At 38.1% G+C, this 22,223-nt stretch overlaps 1 long non-coding RNA gene across 1 annotated transcript in view; it reads right to left on the bottom strand.

Annotated features, from left to right (window-relative positions):
* Positions 1–267: 267 nt before the first annotated feature.
* The window catches only part of LOC117980057 (uncharacterized), a 38,759-nt gene continuing 16,803 nt past the window's right edge, over positions 268–22,223 (bottom strand). The window contains exons 2-3 of the long non-coding RNA XR_004671183.2: positions 10,929–11,001; positions 268–453 (exon numbers count right to left, since the gene is read on the bottom strand). This is a non-coding gene — a long non-coding RNA (uncharacterized LOC117980057). The remainder of the gene's footprint in view (positions 454–10,928; positions 11,002–22,223) is intronic.

Here is a 22,223-nt window from a genome sequence, read left to right as displayed (position 1 = left end):
TTCCAGTTGTTTAAGACTTAGAACAATAACGAACAATAAACATAGCTCACGCTTGGGAACGTGCCTTCTGACTCATCTGGACTAATCAGACCCAGGGGATTCAACCAATCAGAACTGAGCGGGGTCTGGTCATCCGCTGCCTGCCAGGCGGAGAGGATTGTTTGTCCTCACAAGTTAGCAGAACTCCGGGAGGCAGCACAGTTGAAATTGATGTGAGACTTGGTAAAGAACACAGATCAATTGAAAAGGTGACTACACCAAAAATCGTTAGCTCATATACATGGCAGAAATGACTTCAGGCAGGGGAGAAGGTGAAAAGGATGGAGACTTTTAATCAAGTTATGAAAAAACAATCTACATAAAGAGGCAACATTAGAAAACAAACTTTATTCCCTTAGAACTTGCACATAGCCTTCCATTTCACCTGCTCTCAAGTTCCATTAGCTTTCTTCCCTGTAGAAATAAAAATGAAAATAAGACAGACAAAAAATTATTGTTGCTAATCATCATTTAGACTAAAGTCTATTTTCTGGCAATCAGCCCCATTAACTACAGATACTTGTTGAAGAATAAATATATTTCTAAATTATATACATTATCTTAACATCACCACTATCCCAGATTCCAGCATTTCAAATGTGTAATGAGCCCTAAATTTAGGAAGCAAATTATTGTTGTACATGCTTTATTTTACAAAAGTCCAATGTATACAAACCCTCACTTTTTCCTTTCTTTCATAGATAAACTTCTCAAAAGTTGTTTTACATTTACAGTCATCTCTTCTTCACTTTACTGCCCTGCTTCTGGACAACCAGACTCACCTATCAGACCTTGAAGGCAAATTGGGAAAACTCCAGTGGAGCTCTCTGAAATTCCCCAACTTCTCTTCCTGTGTTGTAACTTGCTTTCCTTGAAACCCTCTGTTCCCACCTGGTACCCTTAATCTGCAGCTCCACCTTAGACCCCTTGAGACTTGACTTCCCCAGGGCTTGAAATCTTGCTTTACTTAAGTGACTATAATCTGATTCCCTTCTCTCTTTCCTACACACACAGCTCTTTTTCTACTTTGAGGAGGAAATTCTGCCCTGAACTTTAGTGCTAAGGAACCCACCCCAGACCAACAGAAAAGGCAGGGTGGGGTGAGTCAGAGAGTGTCTGGAGGCCCAGGCAGGTGAGGATAAGGGCTGGCAAGGGGGAGAAAATTTGAATCCCACTTTCAATTCACTTCTTTAGTACTCTTGCAGAATCAACAATGACCTTATATTTGTCCAATCCTGTGAAAACCTTTCAGAAACCAATTATGCTAGACTTCCCTGGACTCTCTGATATTATTGGCATTTCTCTTTCCTGAAATACTCTTCTCCTTTGGCATTTTTCCTCCTTACGCCTCTAAAAACACACTTTCTCCTGCTTGTCTTTCTTTCCCTCCAACCTTTCCTTCCTTTTCAGGCTCTCCTGGTTCTACATTTACTCTTCTTCTCTTTTCACTTCACTGATCTTCCCAAGTCATTTCATCCATCTCATCCATGGCTTTGACCTATACCTACATGCCCAATGTAGGTGTAGGTCAGACCTTTAATTCTGTCCTGTTCTTTCTTCTGAGTCCCAGACCTGTGTATCCAATATGTATACTGAACAACTCCACATGGATACTCACAGATTCCTCCTCCAAGATTCTCTAGATGAACTCAGTATCTTACTCATTAAATCCATTCCTCTTCATCTGCCACCAAGTTACCCTTCATCCTACATTCCCTATTTTAGTAACTGGCATAACAGTCCCTCAAGAGTGCAATTCAGAAACCTGTGAGTGCCACTAAAATGCAAGTCCTGCCAACTCAACCTCCCAAATAACTCTGCATCTTCTCCAATATGTTAGGCTCTGGTTGTTTTCCTTGCCTGAACTACTGCAATGACTCCATCATGAGATTTTGTGTCTCTAGTCACTTTTCTTTCTAATTTACCCCCCAAGTGGCTCTTGGAGTTATTGTAATAAAACAAAATCTTATCACATTACTCCTTTACCGCAAGCCAGTTGATGACACTCTATAACCAATGAGAAAAACATGCTTCAATATGTCTCTTAGTTCATATTCTGTTGCTTATAATGAATGCCTGAAACTGAGTAACTTATAAAGAAAAGGAATTTATTTGTTACAGTTTGGCCCCAAGGTCAAGGAGCCACATCTGGTGAGGGACTTCTTGCTAAAAAAGAGTCCCCAGGTGGCACAGGGCATCACATTATGAGGAGACCAAGCATGGTCATGTGCTAGCTTGGGTCTTTCTTTTTTCCTTTTATGAAACTACCAGCTCCCCTCTTATGATAACCCGTTAATCCATTCAACCATTCATGAGGGCAGACTCCCATGATCCAATCACCTCTTCAAGGCCCCACCTCTCAATACTGCCACACTGGGGATTAAGTTTCAACATGAGTTTTGGAGCGGACATTTAAACCATGACAATAGGAAAGTCCAGCATTATCCGTACTTTGCTCTCCTTTATCTTCTTTTTTTAACGCTTTTTTATTTGAGACAGAGTCTCACTCTGTTTTCTAGAGGTTGAGTGAAGTGGTGCAATCATACCTCACTGCATGCTCAAACTCTTGGACTCAAGCAATCCTCACACCTTAGCCTCTCAAGTAGCTAGGACTAAAGGTGTGTGCCACTATGCCTGGCAATGTATAATATATATATATATATATATATATATATAATATGTTATATAAATATATATATATATAATATGTTATATAAATATATATATATATATTTTATATGTAAAGATAAGGCATCTTGCTATGTTGCCCAGGCTGGTCTCAAACTCCTGGCCTCAAGCAATCCTCCCTCATTGGCCTCCCAAACTGCTGGGATTACTGGTGTGAGCCACCATGCCTGGCGCCATATCTTCTTCATAACCTTCTTACTTAGACACAGCTAGTCTTAGAGAATATTTTTTTCTAGTTCCATTATTTCACTCAAGACTTCAAGACTACATTGCCCTAAAAGAAATTGAGATTTGTGTTTCATTTCTCAATGTTACAATTTCATTTACTTTTTATGGACGAATGCATACATTATCATACATTGATGGCATGAGGGATGAAAAGATAACTCACAAAGTACCCCCAGCAGGACCCTGCATTAAAACAGTGCTGGCCAGACAATAGTCAGTATGTAACTTATTATTTCATACAACTATCTTCACAATTTGGCCCTCTCTACCTGTGGAACTTTATCTCCTCCTGCTCCTCCTCTTCACTCTGATTTCTAAAGATAATTAATCTCAGGTTTATTTTTAAATACAAAGACCCCTTAGTATACTTGATTAGAATTTAATTTATAAAGATCTAATAGCTGTAAAACTTTTGGGGTGAAATATATCACATAAAGCTGGACATACTATCAAATATGTATTAATATTTAGATTTATCTTTGCAAAGGCCTATATGTTCTGTGACCAGAAAGAATATAAAAATTGTACTAAGATTGACTCACTATACTACCTGAAAAAACCTTTGAAGGCAATAAAATGAAAGCACCTGAAGAGAGCTTCAGGTAACCTAACTGGAAGAAGGAGTTTCCTGGGCTCTCCTTGCAGAGGAAATCACTAATCTCCTTGTGGAGAACCAAAGAGAGATGTCAAGTCTGAGTCAGCAAGTGAGAGCATTTCTTTTGTTTTTTTTTGAGACGGAGTCTTACTCTGTCGCCCAGGCTGGAGTGCAGTGGCACAATCTCTGATCACTGTAAGCTCTGTCTCCCGGGTTCATGCCATTCTCCTGCCTCAGCCTCCCGAGTAGCTGGGACTACAGGCGCCTGCCACCACGCCTGGCTAATTTTTTGTATTTTTAGTAGAGACAGGGTTTCACCGTGTTAGCCAGGATGGTCTCGATCTCCTGACCTCATGATCTGCCCACCTCGGCCTTCCAAAGTGCTGGGATTACAGACGTGAGCCACCGGGCCCGGCCGAGAGCATTTCTTAAGACGAACTCAACAGCCTGTCTAATATGATCTATAATCTTCTGAGATTCTGAGTTGGGAAAAGACAGAGGTAATAGGGGAGTTTTAGCTACCAAATGATAAACCAAATGGTATCTCTATCCACGATGAGGCATTAACAATCAACATGTTTACAGTTCATTCCTTTCACTGGCACTGAATAGAATGCATAATGCAGCAGTTTCATCAAAAGGTCATAATGTGAGAAATTACGTGCAGAACATCCCTGAACCCCTGTAAATGGAGGAATGACTCCATGGAAGAAAGAGTCTCTAGAATTATGATAAATGATGAAAGATTGAGATATTTGGCAAAGGAGTGCATATGCAAATTTTTAAAATACTTGAACTAAGGTATCTTGTTATTTAAAATTTGAAAAGGGGCATATTTGTTCGAACACAGAAATAATGTGCCGTATATCCAAGTGATTTTGGAAATTAAATTGTAAAATATGGTCTAATTATTATTTCACTTTTCTTGGATTAAGGTGGGTTTTTAGTTCACTCTTTTAAAAAAGAATATGCTATAGAATAGACTTTAGATTGTTTGCTTTTTCACATAAACTGGCCTATTTTCAATTTGTGTTATTGGGATTGAGCCAAAGCTGATTTATTTATTTATTTATTTAATTTTTTTTTTTTTTTTTTTTTTGAGACAGAGTCTTGCTTTGTCACCCAGGCTGGAGTGCAGTGGCACGATCTCCGCTCACTGCAAGCTCCGCCTCCTGGGTTCAAGCGATTCTCCTGCCTCAGCCTCCTGAGTAGCTGGTACTACATGCCATCACGCCTGACTAATTTTTGTATTTTTAGTACAGACAGGGTTTCACCATATTGGCCAGGCTGGTTTCAAACTCCTGACCTTGTGATCTGCCCGCCTCGGCCTCCCAAAGTGTTGGAATTACAGGCATAAGCCACTGTGCCTGGCCCAAAGCCGATGTTTTTATAGTGAAAACTTGAATATGCTTATTAATTCATTTAAAATAATAGTATTCAATTTTATAGTGGTAAATATGAAAATATGAAGCTTATGTTCTACTAGAAGAGAAAACAACAACAATAAAAATAATATGACAATTTTTGAAAGTGGTAAGTGGCCTAAAGGAAATAAATAAGGTGGTATGACAATAGTAATAATAGTTAACATTTATCAAATACTTTTTATATGCTGGCACTATTCTTTACATGTAATCTTGTAATGTAGGTAGTAGTATTAGCCCCATTTTACGCATGAAAAAACTGAGTTACATGGAGGTTAAATAACTTGTCCAAAGCCATGCAGCTACAAAATAACAGAGTGAGAATTTGAAGTGAAGTTGTTTCCTGTGTATTGAATCAATCATCTTGATGAAAACAACTGAAATACTTAAAAGAAACATTTTAAAATTATCAAAGAGATAACAAGATAGTTTTTTAAAAGGCCTAAGGTCAAGGGAAAATGAGAACTCTGGAAGGTAAATGGGTTGAGGAGAAATGGGTACAGAAACTGCTTTTGCCCTGAAGTCATTTGTCAATCTGGATAAATTAGAAGCTTTGTTTTGAAGGGCTTGCTGGGCAAGGGAGACGGCACAATGTGGAGAATTCGTAGAAGATCGTCTCCTAAATAAACTGGAAGCTCCCCTCCACAGAGCTGCACACTCAAGACAGGCATGAACCAGAAGTGAGCCAGCCCAGGAAGAAAATTTAAACCCCTGATTCAATTGCTATCTCAAGACTTCAACTTAGTTTAAGGTGAAAGTGCCCCCCGAGAAGCCTAGAAGAAGCAAACAAAAATTCTTTCTGGAGATTAGTGGGCCTTCACCTGTGGGACTCAAATTGTTTACACAAATAATTTTTCAAATACAATGTCCTACACACAAAGGAAACCACAACATAAAGAAACTAGACTTGAGTAAGAATCAGCAAAAACAATAAAAACACAGACCCCCAACCCCAATAAAGACTTCAAAGGCAAACAGTAAAAGAACTATGCTTACCATGTAATGTAAATGAAGATAAGCTTGAAGACATCAGTAAGAAACAGAAAACTATAAAATGTTGCAAAGTGGAATTTTTAAAAAACTGATCTTCTAGAAATACAATATATGATAACTAAAACTGTAAAAATGTCAATGAATGAGTTTGATGCCAGATTAACCTAAAAAGCTGAAGAGAGAATTAATGATCTGGAATACAGGTTGGGAAAATTATCCAGAGAACTGTATGGGGAGACATAGGGCTGGAAAATACAGAGGAAAATGAAAGAGAATTAGAGGATATTAGGAAAAGGTCTAGGCTAACATAAATTTAACTTAAGCTTGTCCAATGTGTGGCCCCGGGCCACATGCAGCCCAGGATGGCTTTGAATGCAGCCCAACACAAATATGTAAACTTTCTTAAAACATTATGAGATTTTTTTGTGATTTTTTTTTTTTTTTTTTTTTTTTTTTTAGTTCATCAACTGTTGTTAGTGTTAGTATTTTTTGTGTGTCCCAAGACCGTTCTTCTTCTTCCAATGTGGCCCAGGGAAGCCAAAAGATTGGACACCCCTGGTTTAACTGCTATTCTAAAAGGAGGCACAGAGGCAATATTTGAAGACATAAAGGCTAAGAATTTTCTAGAACTAATGAGAGACCCCAACCTATAGAGTCAGGAAACCCAGTGAATCTCAAGCAATATTAATACAGAACTCCCCACTTATCCACAGTTTCACTTTGCATGGTTTCAATTAACCACAGTCAACTCTGGTCCAAAAATACTAATGGAAAATTTCAGAAATAAGCAATTCAAAAGTTTTAAATCGCATGCTATTCTGAGTAGTGTAATGAAATCTTATGTCATTTCCATTCCATCTCACCCACCTGGGATGTGAATTATCCCTTCATCCAAGTATCCATACTATATACTACCCACCTGTTAGTCACTTAGCAGCTGTCTCAGTTATCAAATAGACTGTCATGGTATTGCAGTGCTTGTGTTCAAGTAACACTAGTTTTACTTAATAATGGCCCCAAAGTGCAAGAAAGGTGATGCTGGTGATTTGTATTTGCCAAAGAGAAACCATAAAGTGCTTCCTTTAAGTGAAAAGATAAACATTCTCTACTTAATAAGGAAAGAAAATAAATCACATGCTGAAGTTACTAAGATCAGCTCAGTTATTGTTGTTAATCTTTTACTGTGCCTCATTTATAAATTAAAGTTTATTGTAGGTATGTATGTACGTATAGGAAAAACCATAGTATATATAGGGTTCTGTACTATCCACTATCCATACAGGGGACTTCTCTACCAAGAGATCTACCCTTAGACAAATCAGAGTGAAACATCAGAAAACCAAAAACAAAGAGAAATCTTAGAAAGCTTCCCAAGAAGAAAAGACAGACTGCCTTTGAAAGAACAGTAACCCGTTAGCCGACTTCACAGCCATCAGTGAAATGACTGTCTTCAGTGTGCTGAGAGGTGTGCAGAGGTCTGATGGTGCTGGGGCCTATAGACCATGGTAAGAAATTCGCATTCTAATAAAGCCAAAGCCATTAAAAGTTTTGAGCAAGACATAATCTGATTTAAGTTTTACAAAAGTCACTATGGCTATTTTGTAAAGGAGGAATTTAAGGGAGGAAATGATAGACAACGTAAGGGCCATTGCCATAGTCTGCACAAGAGAAACACTTAAAGAATATTAATATATAAATAGATATCAACCAGAAAAATGGATTCATCTTGGCCATATCTGAACACTGTTATTCTAGGTGTAGATAAAATTATAAAAATAAGCCTATCAAATCTGTAGATCATGTGCAGTTTTGAACAAGGGAGTCTACTTTAGGTGACAAAGTCAGTACCCAAGAAGGCTTCAACTTCTTAGTGTGGTGGAATAAATGAAACAAGCTGAAATTAAACAGAGTAAATGTGATATAGGAGTGACAGAACTTAGTACCGCTCATAGAAGAAAAGAAGAAAGGTTTTCTTTGACAAGATGAATGAACAGTAATTTCAATCTTGGGCTCATTAATCATTCTACATAATACTACCACATTTCTTTGTGCTACTTAGACCAAACCTTGTCCCCAAACGGGACAAGAATGATGATGAAGGGCACAAAAGCATGCTACGTCAGGTATTTTTGGAAGAACTGGGGATATTTAACATTGGTAACTAAATGTTATTTCATTAACATTTACTGAACATCTCCTTTATGCCAGACTGTCATAAGCACAGGAGATTCAAAATACATAGGACTGGTTCCTTTTCTCACAGTATTCATGGTTTCATTACACTGAAAACAAGAGTAGAACATTGAGGATAAACAACTGTCTTCAAATAATTTCAGATTTATATATTTATCTTGAGATAGGGTGTTGCTCTGTCGCCTGGAGTGCACTGGAGTGCACAGGCTGGAGTGCACTGTGATCACCGCTCACTGCAGTCTTGACCTCCCAGGCTCAAGCGATCCTCCCACCTCAGCCTCCCAAGTAGCTGGGACTACAGGTGCCCACCACTATACTCAGCTAATTTTATTTCATTATTTGTAGAGACGGGATCTCCCTGTGTTGCCCAGGCTGGTATCTAACTTCTGAGCTTAAGCAATCTTCCCACCTTGGCCTCCCAAAGTGCTGAGATAACAGCCGTGAGTCATCTCACCTGGCTAATTTGAGATTTATTATATGGAATAAGAAATGGGTATGACACCTAGGTAAGCATCCTAGCTTCTTTGAAGGCTAAGGCAGGAAGATCCCTTGAGCCCAGAAGTTTGAGGCTGCAATGAGGAATGCTCATGTCACTGCACTCCAGCCTGGGTGACAGTATGATCCTGTCTCAAAAAAACAAACAGCAACAACAACTTAAAAAATCAAGTGAAAAACAATACTTCTTTAATAAATGTTTTCAAATGTTAGAAGAGTTTTTAGTATAGTAGATTGATCATTTGATGGTCCCAATTAACAACCTCCCTGTATCCATGATTTTAAAATGTGACCATGCAACTCCTCCCATCAAGATATAGAGTCTATTTCCCATGTCTTGAATCTGAGCTGGCCTTGTTAGGTGCTTTGGCTAATAGAATGCAGCAGAAGTGTACTTGTGCCAGTTATAAGCCTAGGCCTCAAGAACTCTTGCATGCTTCTACTTTCTCTCTTGGACCCCTGTTCCACCATAAGCACCAGCTCTGGCTAGCTGCTGAAGGATGAGAAATCACATGGAGGAGAGCCAACGGGTCCCAGCTGACAACCAGATGAGCTCTGGAATCACAGTGAACTAGACATCACATAGCTGCATGCAGACACATGAGCACAGCTTAGCCCAGCCTAAATTGCCAATCTGACTTGCAATATCATGAGCTAAATAAATCGTTGTTTTAAACCATCAAGTTTTGAGGTTGTTTGTTATGCAACAATAGTTCAATGATACAGGCAGCAAGTCCATGAATATCTTCCATCAATTTTCTTGGATTGAGAAATAATAATTCCTGGTTCAGGTTACTTCCAATTCACTATTAAATTTCTGAACGGTAACAAAAGGAAGCAAGTAATGAAATGATTATTCTATATAGATAAGAGCTTTTATTATTAATTTTTAGATCATACTTAGGATAGTGATACTTTGCTGTTTTTCTGGCAATGAAGTTAGTTTTAAGAATGCCTTGATGTATTTTAAAGACAATTGGCCTGAATAAGAATTTTAGCTAGTTTATGCCTTTTTTCCTTACTCGTATCTTGAAATGTAGATTCATAATTAACTTAGGCTTCTTATTCATTCTTTTCTTTTGCTTTTGCCAAGATGCTTACTGTGGGCTATGACACTTTAAATCACAATGAAGACACTGAATTTCCAGAGGCATAATATCACTTTCATCTTTTGGTTCAAAATCCATATGCTTCCAACATATTCTTGCGGTAGTTGAGCATTTCCTTTCCTTGTTATGCAATAAAAATAGAATCCTTGTATTTCCATTTTCTTTTGGAAAATTTCCAGCATTTCCTGTACTATCAAATCATGGTATTGGAAGGATGATTTGGGGGCACAATATCTCATTGCTACTAAATGCTTTTCATTTTTATTATATATTACTACTTGCTCTGTATTAAATGCCCCCTTTCCTTTAGTGGGGCTGTGCAGGATTTGCTATGCAGTAAAATATAATGCAAATATTCCAGATTATCCTTCGAGGATTAACTAGTCATTCTAATTACTATGTGCCATAAAAACTGGACCTCTAGGTTGGATTACACAAAGCAATGTAAATCTGGGAAAATAAATGATCACTGTGGTTCACGTCTGTGATCCCAGCACTTTGGGAGGATGGGGTGGGAGGATTGTTTGAGCCCAGGAGTTTGAGACCAGCCTGGGCAACATGGCAAAACCCTGTTTCCACCAAAAGTACAAAAAAATAGCCAAGCATGGTGGCACCTGCCTGTAGTCCCAGCTACTCAGGAGACTGAGGTGGGAGAATTGCTTGAACCTGGGAGGTGGGGGTTACAGTGAACTGAGATTGCACCACTGCACTCCAGCCTGGGTGACAGAGAGAAACCCTGTCTCAAACAAACAAACAACAACAAAAGATCTGTTAAACAGCCAAGGTCAAAATTAAGAAGTCATTGCTAGCCTTTCCCTGAGAAAGAAGTTGTGGACCTTGAGGATCCCTCCATAGTCGTCAGTGATATTCTCAAAGCCAACAACATGGAAGGGGATGAGTAATTTAAAATCTGCTTAGAATCTCTGGAACTGAGATTTCCCTCTAATTTTATGCCCAACTCTTGAGTCAAATCTTAAATGAGTGAACCAAACAGCCCTCAGGAGTAGACACCCTTCCTTCTACTTTTTTCTCTGAAGATCTGTTTATTTTCCAACTAACCAAGAATAAGACAGTTCTCCTACAACAACAGCTTTAATATTATATCACTGCTTGGGAGTTTTCCCATCTAAGGTCTTTTACTTAGAATCTGTTCCTGATACTTACCTCACAGGTATTTATGGAGTAAATATATGATCATGACACTAGGCCCTATGATAAAGCTTCTATGGTCTTCCCTCTGGAAGAAAAGATAATGAAGTTATTCATTTAAAAACACTACTTTAAGGGGTATTGTTACCTTTTTATCATCAAGAAAGCTCTTGGCATCCATTCCTTAAGGAACACATTCACAATTCCATCTCTTTACTAATAAAGGGAATTATGTTTTGGAGTCAAGTTCCAGGCACAGTTTTCTTGCTTAGAAAATGAATGCACTCCAGTCAAAAAAACAAATTCTGAAAAACTGTAAAAAATATTTCTTCAGTTCTTGGCTCTGACTCACTTCTGGTAGGTTCTGATAGTGAGTTGGGAGGGCCATGTAGGTGCAAGGGGCCCCCAAAATTCTTCTCTTTCTATTACCATCACTGGGATGCACAATGCACTTCATCAAAAGCAGTACTACTGTTAACCCCATGAGAGAAAGGAGTCTGTTCCAGGCAAATTCTTTTTACATGTAACACTTATCACTTTTTTGTGTGTGTGTTTTTTTTTTGCTACAATGTACTCCCAAAATAGTCTGCAAGTTGGGAATCATTTCACCAGAAAGATGGTTAAGTGGAAAATGTAACATGATGTGAAAAAATTATCAACCTCTGGGACTAGATTTTGTGACAATGATGCAGTTTCTGTTAATCATGCCATATTCACATCCGATCAGTTATCAACTCTTGTCAAGTTCACCTCCAGAAATTCTCTATAGTCTATCACTACAACCCTAATTCAGGCCCCCACTTCCTTTCCTGTGTTCTATTGCTGTGGGCTCTAACTTGGTCTCCCCACTCGCTATCTTTCTCTATTCTAGTCCATCCTGATTTTAATCATCTTGAGGCCAATTTAAATCATATCATTGACATGGTAAAATCCTTTAATTGTTCACCTTTACCTATAGTGTAAGATTCGAACCTCTTCAGAGGCATTCACAACTCTTTTCCACCTAGACATGTCTCTTTCCAAATGTCCTCACCCCTCTCATTCTCACATACCCTGAATAGCCACTCTGCACTTCCTGCCCCTCTGCCTTTGCACTTTCAGTTCCCTTTAATGAAAACATCCTCCCCACTGCAAGTATAAATTCTATCTTTCTCTCACAAGTCAAATCAGATGCCACCTTCATCCACAGTCTCTCTCATATCCTGTGTGCCAACAGAACTGGTCTATCCCACTTCCCCAGCTTGGGTGGCAGAAAGAACTATTTTCTCTGTAAATTCAGCTTGAATCACTCTGAGCTCTACCTCACATAAATGCAGAATGGCCTTCTCACTGGAGAGTCCTCTCTCCATGGTAACTCCAGTGCCCTCAGGCATGCTTTCTCAGTCCTAGTGGACAATATAATTACTCTTATCTCCAGGAGGAGAGAGAGAGAGAGAGAGAGATTGAGAGAGGGAGAGAGAGAGAGAAGGAGAGAGAGAGAAGCTAGCTCCATCCACCGAGGGGCCCTTTCCTATCACTTTTATCACTCTCATTTTCACACTATAGTGTTGGGAAAACACTGGGGATCTGACATGCCTGTGCTTCGCCTCGTGTCCAGCACTTGAGAACCTTGTCTTCCTGCATGTGTACTACCAAAATCTGGCAACTTGCCATCCAGGGCACTCCTTGTGCTCTGAAGAAACGCCCTTGGGCCATGTAGGGTTACCACTGCTGTTGCACTGGCTGTCCTTTCCTCCATGGGAGGGGGAAAGGAGAAGCCTCTCTACCTGCTGGCACAGGCAGCTGCTCTCATCCCCACCACTCCCAATGTTGCCGTTCTTCACTTAAAAGGTTCCTCAAGTCTGTAGCATACCCACGGGGCCTTGACAACCCAAGGCATTGTGAGCAGTGTGCAAATAGCTCACTCCTGAGGGATTTCTTCTCAGCCTGTGTTGTAGGTGGAGCCCTCCGTCCCATGTCACTCCATCCATCACTGTCTGACTCGCATCCCCTTCCCAAGATCAAAGCTTCACATCACCATCAATTCCATTAAATGTGCCTTCCAAGTAATCATCTGAGTCCTTGGGACACATACCAGTTAAAGTGCCTTTAGTTGTATTTTAAAAAAAACTCAAACTACATTAAGCAATAATGAAATTTGCGGGATGACATGATGTAACTAGAAGCTTAGAGGTAGCACAGGCTCGAGGATGGCTTAATGCAGTAGCAAGCCCTATTTCTTTGTGATTCTTGGCTCTGTCTTCCTCTTTGTATCAACTTCATCCTCAAGGACAAAGGCGACCAGAGTAGCCTTAGTGTCTGAACCTACTGCCCACACATGACACATCCAGGAGAAGAGTGAGAGGGTTGCTTCTGCATGCATTCCTGGAGTAGGAGGCAAAAAGATACCTCGAACCCCAGCAACATTTCCTCAGTGGCTGAAATGGAGACTCCCATTCCTGAGCCAATCCCTGGCAAGGGGGAGAAAGCTTATCAACCAGACCTGCCCACTGGGAGTCACTTGGGCTTTTCATAGAGGGGTGTACACCTGAACAAAATTGGGTTGATAGAAATCACAAAAAAGAATGCTGAGCAGGCTATCACCACAACCACTAGAGAGGGATTTCATCTGTGCCTCAAAATAGCTGCCTTCTTTCTGAACTGGTGATATAGAAAACCTCTCATATACATTGATTAAAATCTTAGATACAGCAATATTACCCATTTTTTTAAAAAGCTTTTAGAATCCTACAGTCATAATATTGAGCAAAAGAAGGCAGACACAAAAGAAGATATGTACTGTATGATTTCATTTATATAAAGTTCAAAAACACTGTATTGTATTAGAAATAAGAGGAGTAATGACTGAAAAAAGGGCATGGAGAGGGATTCTGGGCTAATGTTCTGTTCCTTGATTGATGCTAGTTATGGCAGAAGTTTTATTTGTTAAAATTCATTAAGCTGTACATACATGATTTATGTACTTTTGGAATGTATGGTCTACTTCAACTAAAAAGCTAAAAATAAATAATAGAATTATAGTGCAAAGTATTGTGCAAGCTGTGACAGATATTAAGATTAATAACACACAGTCTCTTCAAGATTCAAGGATGTTGTAGCTGAGCAGAGCAGTCACATAAGTCAATCATCCATTACTACACAGTGTTAGGATATGTTCTATGATGAGGAGCATGAGATCCAAGGTCGAGTAAGACTTCCTAGAAAGGATCACATGTTAAGTTGGAACAAACAAAATGTGTGGGTATGAATTTGCTTAGTGAGGAGTGAGGGGATTGTGCAAATGCACGGAGGTAACACAGTACTGAGAATAGCTCAGTGTGGCTGGGTCTGAGTGTCTAAGGAGAAGAGGAAACACAGAGGGTAGAGAGGTCAACAGGGGCCTTTTAGGTTATGTTAAGGAGGTGGACTTTATCCTGAAGGCAAAGGAAAGTCATAGAAGGGGAAGAAGGGGACTGCCATGATCCATCATCAGCCAAGAACACAGTTGGCATTCATAGTGAAGGGGCATCTCTGTGTCTAAGGACTGGAAATAATCTCCATGAAGAGGGTGAAAGGCATCAGGGCTTGGCTAAAAGAAATTCATGGGAAGCTAACTGGCCTGTAAGTCAGATGATTTAGACTCTTGCCCCCCTTTTCCTACAACTTTGATCTGTACCCTTAGACAAGGTGGAATGGGGAAGGGAAAAAACACTGTGGACTCTTTTCTCCAATTTGATATAAGGACAGGGCAGGCACATCTACTTCATGTAATTTACTAATCTCATTGACTACATCCCCATGCCATAGCTATTCTCACCACAGTTTAAGAAGAGAACTCAGGCTTAGAATGACAGAGCTGAGATCCAAACCCAGGACTTCTGGGATCCTGGTGCTCTTCCTGCAGTATTCTGGGGAGGATCAAAATTCCCTCGTTTTTCGGCAAAGAGAAGAATTTGCCCTTGGTTACTTACAAGGTCTTTTCAGTTCCTTCCAAGATTCTATGCTGTAATTGGGATGCAAACCCTTCATCCAGAGATTAAATAAGTGTGTTCTTAACACACTTCATTTGCAAATTCTTGGTCATAAATTATGTTCCCCTTTCTTATTTTTTATAAATAAAAGGATCGTAGGCTTTCAGAGGCTTTTTTCTAAATTTTACAGGAAATAAAATGTTACTTTAAGAGTAATTAGGGATCTAGAAGCTTTTTAAAGCCAGGTCTCTATATGCTAAAAAGCAATATATAACTAATTTCCATAAGTTGGGAAAAAATGGAAAAAAATTACCCCCACTGGACAGAATAATGGCTTTATATAACTACTTAAGCATGATGCATTGTGATTTTGTCATTAGAGTTGCTTTTCATTACCCCTTTTTTTCCTGATTCTTATGAACCTCACAAACTCATTCCATCATAAGCTGTCCAATGCAAGACAAAAATGTCATTGCTAGTGTCCTAGCATCCAATGTGATTGGTATTGAGCTTGATATATATTTGTTTATTTTTCTATTGCTGACATCAAATGAATACTCAATGACAGAAAAATCAATGTAATTTGACCTTTTGCTCTCTAGTAAAGGAAATAGCACTGTAACTTAATGGCTATATTCTATATCAATATCTATATCAATGTTTGAAAGATGTACACTAAATTGTTAGTAGTAGTACCCATGAGGTAGAAGTGGTACTGTGGGAAAAGGGACTTACACTTTTAATCAAAATACTTTGATATTATTAGAATAATTTTTTAACAATTAAAATGTCTTCATATACTATAAATGTAATTTTTAAAAGTAAAGAATACCACTTTCCCAGCTTTCAAAATTCCTAAGAAGTAAATCATTCTGAAAATTTGTGCAGGCCAATAATGACCATATCTAATGAAATATTGTAATTAAGTAAACATAGCTATATGTTTTACCACCATTTTTGGCAGTAATAATAATGTTTTATGCTGACAATCCTATTTTTAACAAAGAATTTAAACTCTGTTGACAGAAGGGAGTATGATTAAAAAAAACCTATCAGAATATTCTCGGAGTGTGAAGGACAAATGATATACACAAAACTCCCACATCTGAAGCCAAGAAAATCTTCCTGAGTAATAATAGCAACGTCCAAGAGCAGTGAATGCCTAAGGGGAGTAAACTGGGAGTTGTGCAACCAAAACTGCAATCGCGAATCCCACAATTAGGTTAAATTGTCACAAGATTTATTGAATGGCCACATTATGCATTAGGGAAACACAGATGACTAAGATATGGTTCTTTAATACCAAATTGGCAGGCTGATCTCTACCCAAGTAATCTCAATTCTCTACCCTAGTATCAAGGGTAATGATATTAGTTTATAAAGGAGGAAGTAATTAATTCTGCCTTGGAGAGGTGAGGCATGGTGGTTAGGGGAAGTTTTCAGAACAGCTGACCTTCTAGTAGGCTTAAAAGGCAGATAGAATTTCTCTGGGCAGCAAAGAAAAGTGTGGAAGTTTATTTATTGGGAGTAGGGGAAGATAGATATGAAGGCTATTGCACAAACAAAGGCATGTAAATACTAGGTGTGGTAATATGAGGTACCAGATTGAACTGGGAGTGCAGTGAGGAAAGGATGCTGAATTAGTGAGAAGCTGCAGGATAGGAATAGGAAAGGTAACTTAGTGTTGAGTTCAATTCTAGCAGCATGGCAGACTAGATACCCTGAATGGTTCTCCACTATAATACCCCCAATTTGTTAATAACTATTTTTAAAATGATGCTTTTTAAAGAATTGCTGAGCTCAAAAAGAAGAGAATTAGCTTAGGGCTAGCTCTTGCCTCCAAACCAAAACAAAAACATTGAGTTGAAATGGAAATGGTAAGAAGCCTTCACTAATCTGAGGAGCAACACCTGTACCAGCACTGGGACCAGAATACTACACCTAAATCTCACGCCAATCCCAATCCCTAGGTAAGAATTTAACCTGAGATTTCAACATTTACAACTGGATTCTCAGAAGGGCTAATGTCATTCCAGATCAGCACAGCCTCCTGGCTCCCAGCAAAAGAAAATCCCAATCTTCTCTGAAGTAATTTCACTTTAGGCCCTTAGAATTTTCAGAGACTACATTCAATCTGAAACAAACTCATAATAAAAATAATTTTAAAATAAACTATCAAACACACAAAGGAAAATCTACCTTTGTGAGTAAATAGAAATAAGCAATAAATACAGAGATCCTGAAAACTTTTGTTATTGTAATTAGTAATTATATAAAATTACTATTCCTTGGATAATCTTAGCAGTAAAATGTGAAACTTTTTAAATGAGCAGAAACCATAGACTTTCAAAAGTGACCAGACAGGTTTGAAAAATAATCAAGTAGAACATTTAGAAATAAAAAAAAATTGTTTAAAATAAAAACTTAATTGAATGTTAAATGACCAATAAAAACAGAGACGGAATTATCTTGTTCTCCTTTTTCATGGCATTTACTTGCCTTTTTTCGTGGCATTTATCACCTTCTACATTCTACATAATTTGCTTACTATATTTATCATTTATTGTCTGTTTCTTAATTTCATCTCTTCAAATGTAAGCGCCTCCTGGGTAGGGATGCATTTATTTTGTTCCCTGAGGTACTCAACTGCCCAAAATAGTGTTTACCACTAGTAACTGCTAAATAAATATTTGCTGAATAAATGAATGGAACTGTCCAGAATGTAGCAAGGAAGTATTAGGAGAAGAAAAATATTAAGGAGGTATTAAGGGGCACAGAGAATAAAATGAGAAGGTTAAACAAACACCTAATTGAAATTCCAGATAAAGAGAAATGAAAGAATGGACAGAATCTTCTCCAAGAGAAATGGCTAATAATTTTGCATCACTGATGAAAGACATGAAGACACAAAAATAAGGATATTTACTTGCTTTGGTCTCACAAGATTGTCCTCAGGAGCAAAGTACTCTTTGAAGATTGTCAGAGAACAAAGAAGCCAGGGTTATTAAAAGGAACTTGTCTTCATTCCCTGTCACCTTACTTTGATGAGTTTAGGACATTCAAATTGGGCCAAATGCTTTGATCTTACAAGAAATAGTATAAGACGGGAAAAGACATGAAGCCCACTGATGATTTACCCTGTCTTGATTAAAGGCCAGATTGAATTACATCACTGGGTTTTCCAGGTCTCCAGTTTGTAAAAAGCAAATAGTGGGATTCTCAGCCCCCGTAATCATTATTAGCCAATTTCTCATAATAAATCTCTTCATGGCTGGGCACTGTGGCTCATGCCTGTAATCCCAGCACTTGGCAAGGCCAAGGCAGGTGGATCATCTGAGGTCAGGAGTTCAAGACCAGCCTGGCCAATATGGTAAAACCCTGTGTCTATTAAATATACAAAAAAATTAGCCGGGCATGGCGGCAGGTGCCTGTAATCCCAGCTACTCAGGAGGCTGAGGCAGGAGAATTGCTTGAACCTGGGAGACAGAGGTTGCAGTGAGCTGAGATTGTGCTACTGCACTGCAGCCTGGGTGACAGAACAAGACTCTATCTCAAAAATAAATAAATAAATCTATCTCTTCATAATAGATCTCCTTTATACATGTGGGTATATATGTGTGTGTGTGTGTGTGTATGCATGCACATGTGTGTGTGTGTATGTGTATATATATTTACATAAAGAAGAATTTCTCGCTTAGGTAGAGAAAGGTGTGGGCACTCAATAAATATTATTTAATGTAAACAGTAAATTCACTTAAAGGATAAATTTGTATGTTTAAACAGGCTTATAATTAGGTAAGAGTGAGTATAATGTTATGAAGTCATGTATCTTTTACTGGTTCTGTTTCTCTGGAGAACCCTAATACAAGTGGGTACATAAGGGTTTATTTTTCTTCGATGCTTCATAATTTACATATGCATTATATATATATATATCTACTTTTTATGTCAAATATTACATAAAAGAAAAAAGTCCCTTAAATTTTGCAAATATTGGATATACAGAATCATATATAAAGCTCGTTAGATGATACATGTGAAATCATTTCAAGTATCATAAAGATTATTATTCTTTTTTAATACATGGATTTTTTCCTAATAAAGCTCTAAGCTCTTGAGAAAAGAGACCGTTTATATTATTATGTATCTATGATACATACTGAATCACATTCTTCTTTGAATTGAAATGTTAAAAATAAAAGAGAAAAGAAAAATAACTTTTTTATATTCAGGGGTCAGGAAGTCATTCAGGGATTATAGAAGAAGGACAGCATCTGGTCTGGATGTAAAAGATGACTCTAGTAGCAGAAAATGCAATGAAGTGAAAGCTGGGGAGAAGAAGAAACCTGGGCACTGGACATCAGGAGAACAGTGGCAAACTGCTGCAAGAACATGGGCTGGGGATCATGAGTATCTGAACTGGGAAGGAGGCAGTGGGAATACAAAGAAGAGGTGGTTCAGAGGTGCAACTGATGGGAGCTGGGGAGAGATTGAAGAGGAAGGGAGCAGTTTCTCATTCAGCAACTGGGAGGATACTGAAGGAGAGAGATGGGCAGATTTGTGAGGGAATTAGCCAACCATGTGACATGGGGGAAGTCAGTTAGCTTCTTCATAGCTCATTATTCTTCTCACATGTAATATGAGGGTGCTGGGCAAGGTATTCTCTTAGGATTCCAACTCTAATATTCTGACTCTAGACAGCAGAATGCTTTTCCCCCCAAGCCATTCAATAAACGCTATTATGTTTATTCCTCATATCACTAGGAGGAAGGGAGGAGCCTTGGAAAGATCATAAAGTTTCCTTTATCTCTTCTTGTTATCCTCTGGGAATTTAGAGTGTGAGAAATTATTCAGAATTTTTAAATTTTCAGGTAAAAATATAACATCAAGAATATTCATTTGACACAATGGGCGTGTGAAAAAAAAAAAGAAAAAAAGAGAATATTCAGTTGGCCAAATGTAGTAAAGAAAAAAACAATTGCCATATCTTTTTTTAAAAATCCTAAATTTACTTCAGAATTTACTGACTAATTAATAATATAAACAGTGACCAGTGACTCCTGGAAAGGTCGGGGGTATTACCTATTCTGTCAGTAATTTGATTAGCAGAATTTCTAGCTTCAGGTAGAGAAAGGTACAGGTGCTCAATAAATATTATTTAATGTAAATGGTAAATTCACTTAAATGAGAAATTTGTATGTTTTAACAGGCTTATAACTATGTAAGAGTGAGTATGATGTTATGAACTTATCTGTTTTGTTTTGTTTTGTTTTTGAGTCTAGCTCTGTCACCCAGGCTGGAGTGCAATGGCGCTATCTCAGCTCACTGCAACCTCCACCTCCCGGGTTCAAGCGATTCTCCTGCCTCAGCCTCCTGAGTAGCTGGGATTACAGGCACGTGCCACCATGCCCAGCTAATTTTTGTATTTTTAGAGGGATGGGGTTTCACCATGTTGGTCAGGCTGGTCTTGAACTCCTGACCTTGTGATCCGCCCACCTCAGGCTCCCAACGTGCTGGGATTACATGAGCCACTGCGCCCCGCCATGAAGTTATCCTTTAATGAAGGTTTTTATTTCAGAGAAATAATTTTCTAATATTATGGAAAAATAGTGATGTAAATTTTTTACACCAAATGTATTACTTGAATAAAGTATTCATTTGTTAGAATATACTTATTTTATTTTAAATAAATTATTTTTTAGTTTTTAAAGGAGCTGTTGAAGAGGTCTGTTTCAATAAGGAGGCTACTGTTGTTTTTTTCGAGCAACCATATTTGTTTTGTCCCAGAGAACACGGCTTATAAACCTTTTTATTTGTTAAATTGATAAGAAAAGACCCCCCTCACTCTCCAGCAGTAGCTGTAGAAATCTAATTTCAAACATATCTACGCAAATTATTAAAGGAAGGAAGGGAGGGAGGGAGGGAAAGAGGGAGGGAAAAAGGGGAGAGAAAAAAGACAATTTTTTACAGTGGAAGAAAAGGAAGGAGGGAAGGAAGAGAGAGAGGAAGGGAGGGAAGAATCAATAATAGGGAGAAAAAATAAAATTTTCATTAGATAAATATAATTCACAAGTGCTATGGAGAAATAATTATCCCTGCATCATTCTCACTTATCAGGCATGAAGAAATGTCATTAAGACCCTGTTATCACTTTTATTGTACCACTTTTAAAATTTATCCTGTGCTTACGTCCCCTCTGGGGGAAAACACATATTCTCACACATGGTTTTGAAAATTACTCTGGAAGGAGATCTGGGAAAATCTATATGGTGTGACAGAAGAATATGATTCAACAATTATTTGTGTTACCTACCCATAGATAACATTCAGGGAAACTTAAAGCATCAGTTTCTGTTATTATAGGTTTAAAAAATACTATTTTTCTTAATGGTGCTAAGTAGCATATTGCTTTACAGTAGAATTAGCCTCATTGAATGACAATAATTCATTCCCAGTGTTTCCCATGGGAGGAATGAACAAAGATGGTTAAATACTGAGGGGGAAAAATAAAGTTAGGATCCTTATTTGAAATTATTTAAATACCTTCAGTTCCATCCTCTTTATTTTGCCACTTCACTGACTGGCATGCAGCACTGTGCTTTGGTGCTAGTATATTTCTATGTATCTCTCAAAAAATAGCCATTGACTAAATGACTGATTAGCTTACCATACTCTCCCTTCTATCACTTAGAAAAGATATTAAGAGCTCCACAGCAAAAAGATGTGTCTTTTTCCCCTCCTCTATCTTTCAATCCACATCAGAAATTAGGGAAGGAAGAAAACTTTATAGCCTGTGTCTAAATAAAAATCTCAGACAAAGGATTTGTCTGAAATGATAAGTGTATACTCCTGCACTCAAGGACCTAGGAGGTTCCAAACCTGTGCTTCCTTTACTAAATGCCACTGAAATTAAACTCAAGAAAAGGATTATTCACTAATGATGAGGTCACCAGTGAAATACAACCAGGTTTTTGCACAAATAGGAAAGAAAAAAGCATGGATTGTTTAGATTCGTATTTTATCAGATTTAACACAAGAATGTTAAACAGAGAGTAAGTGATCCTCTAGCAATAAGTGTCCCTATAATCAATCATATGTCACTTATCACCTTTCCATGCCTGGATTTACTTCTTTAAACTTTATTGATTTTTTTTAACATTTTATATTTTTTACACCTAATTCTTCTAAAACCGGAATCTGGAAGCTCTTTGAATGCAGGGAAAATTGTTTTAAAAATGTCTTCCTACAGTGTCTTACACTAGGCTGGCATTCAATAAATATTGGCTGATTTGGATAATGAAATTAAATAAAACCATTTAAATTTGAGCAATTAGGTTAAAAAGGTTTTTTTCTACTTACT

Source organism: Pan paniscus, chromosome 3 (genome assembly GCF_029289425.2).
Source record: "Pan paniscus chromosome 3, NHGRI_mPanPan1-v2.0_pri, whole genome shotgun sequence".
NCBI lineage: Eukaryota > Metazoa > Chordata > Mammalia > Primates > Hominidae > Pan > Pan paniscus.
Note: the sequence above shows the minus strand (reverse complement) of the source record. Positions and strands in the feature narration are given on the sequence as shown.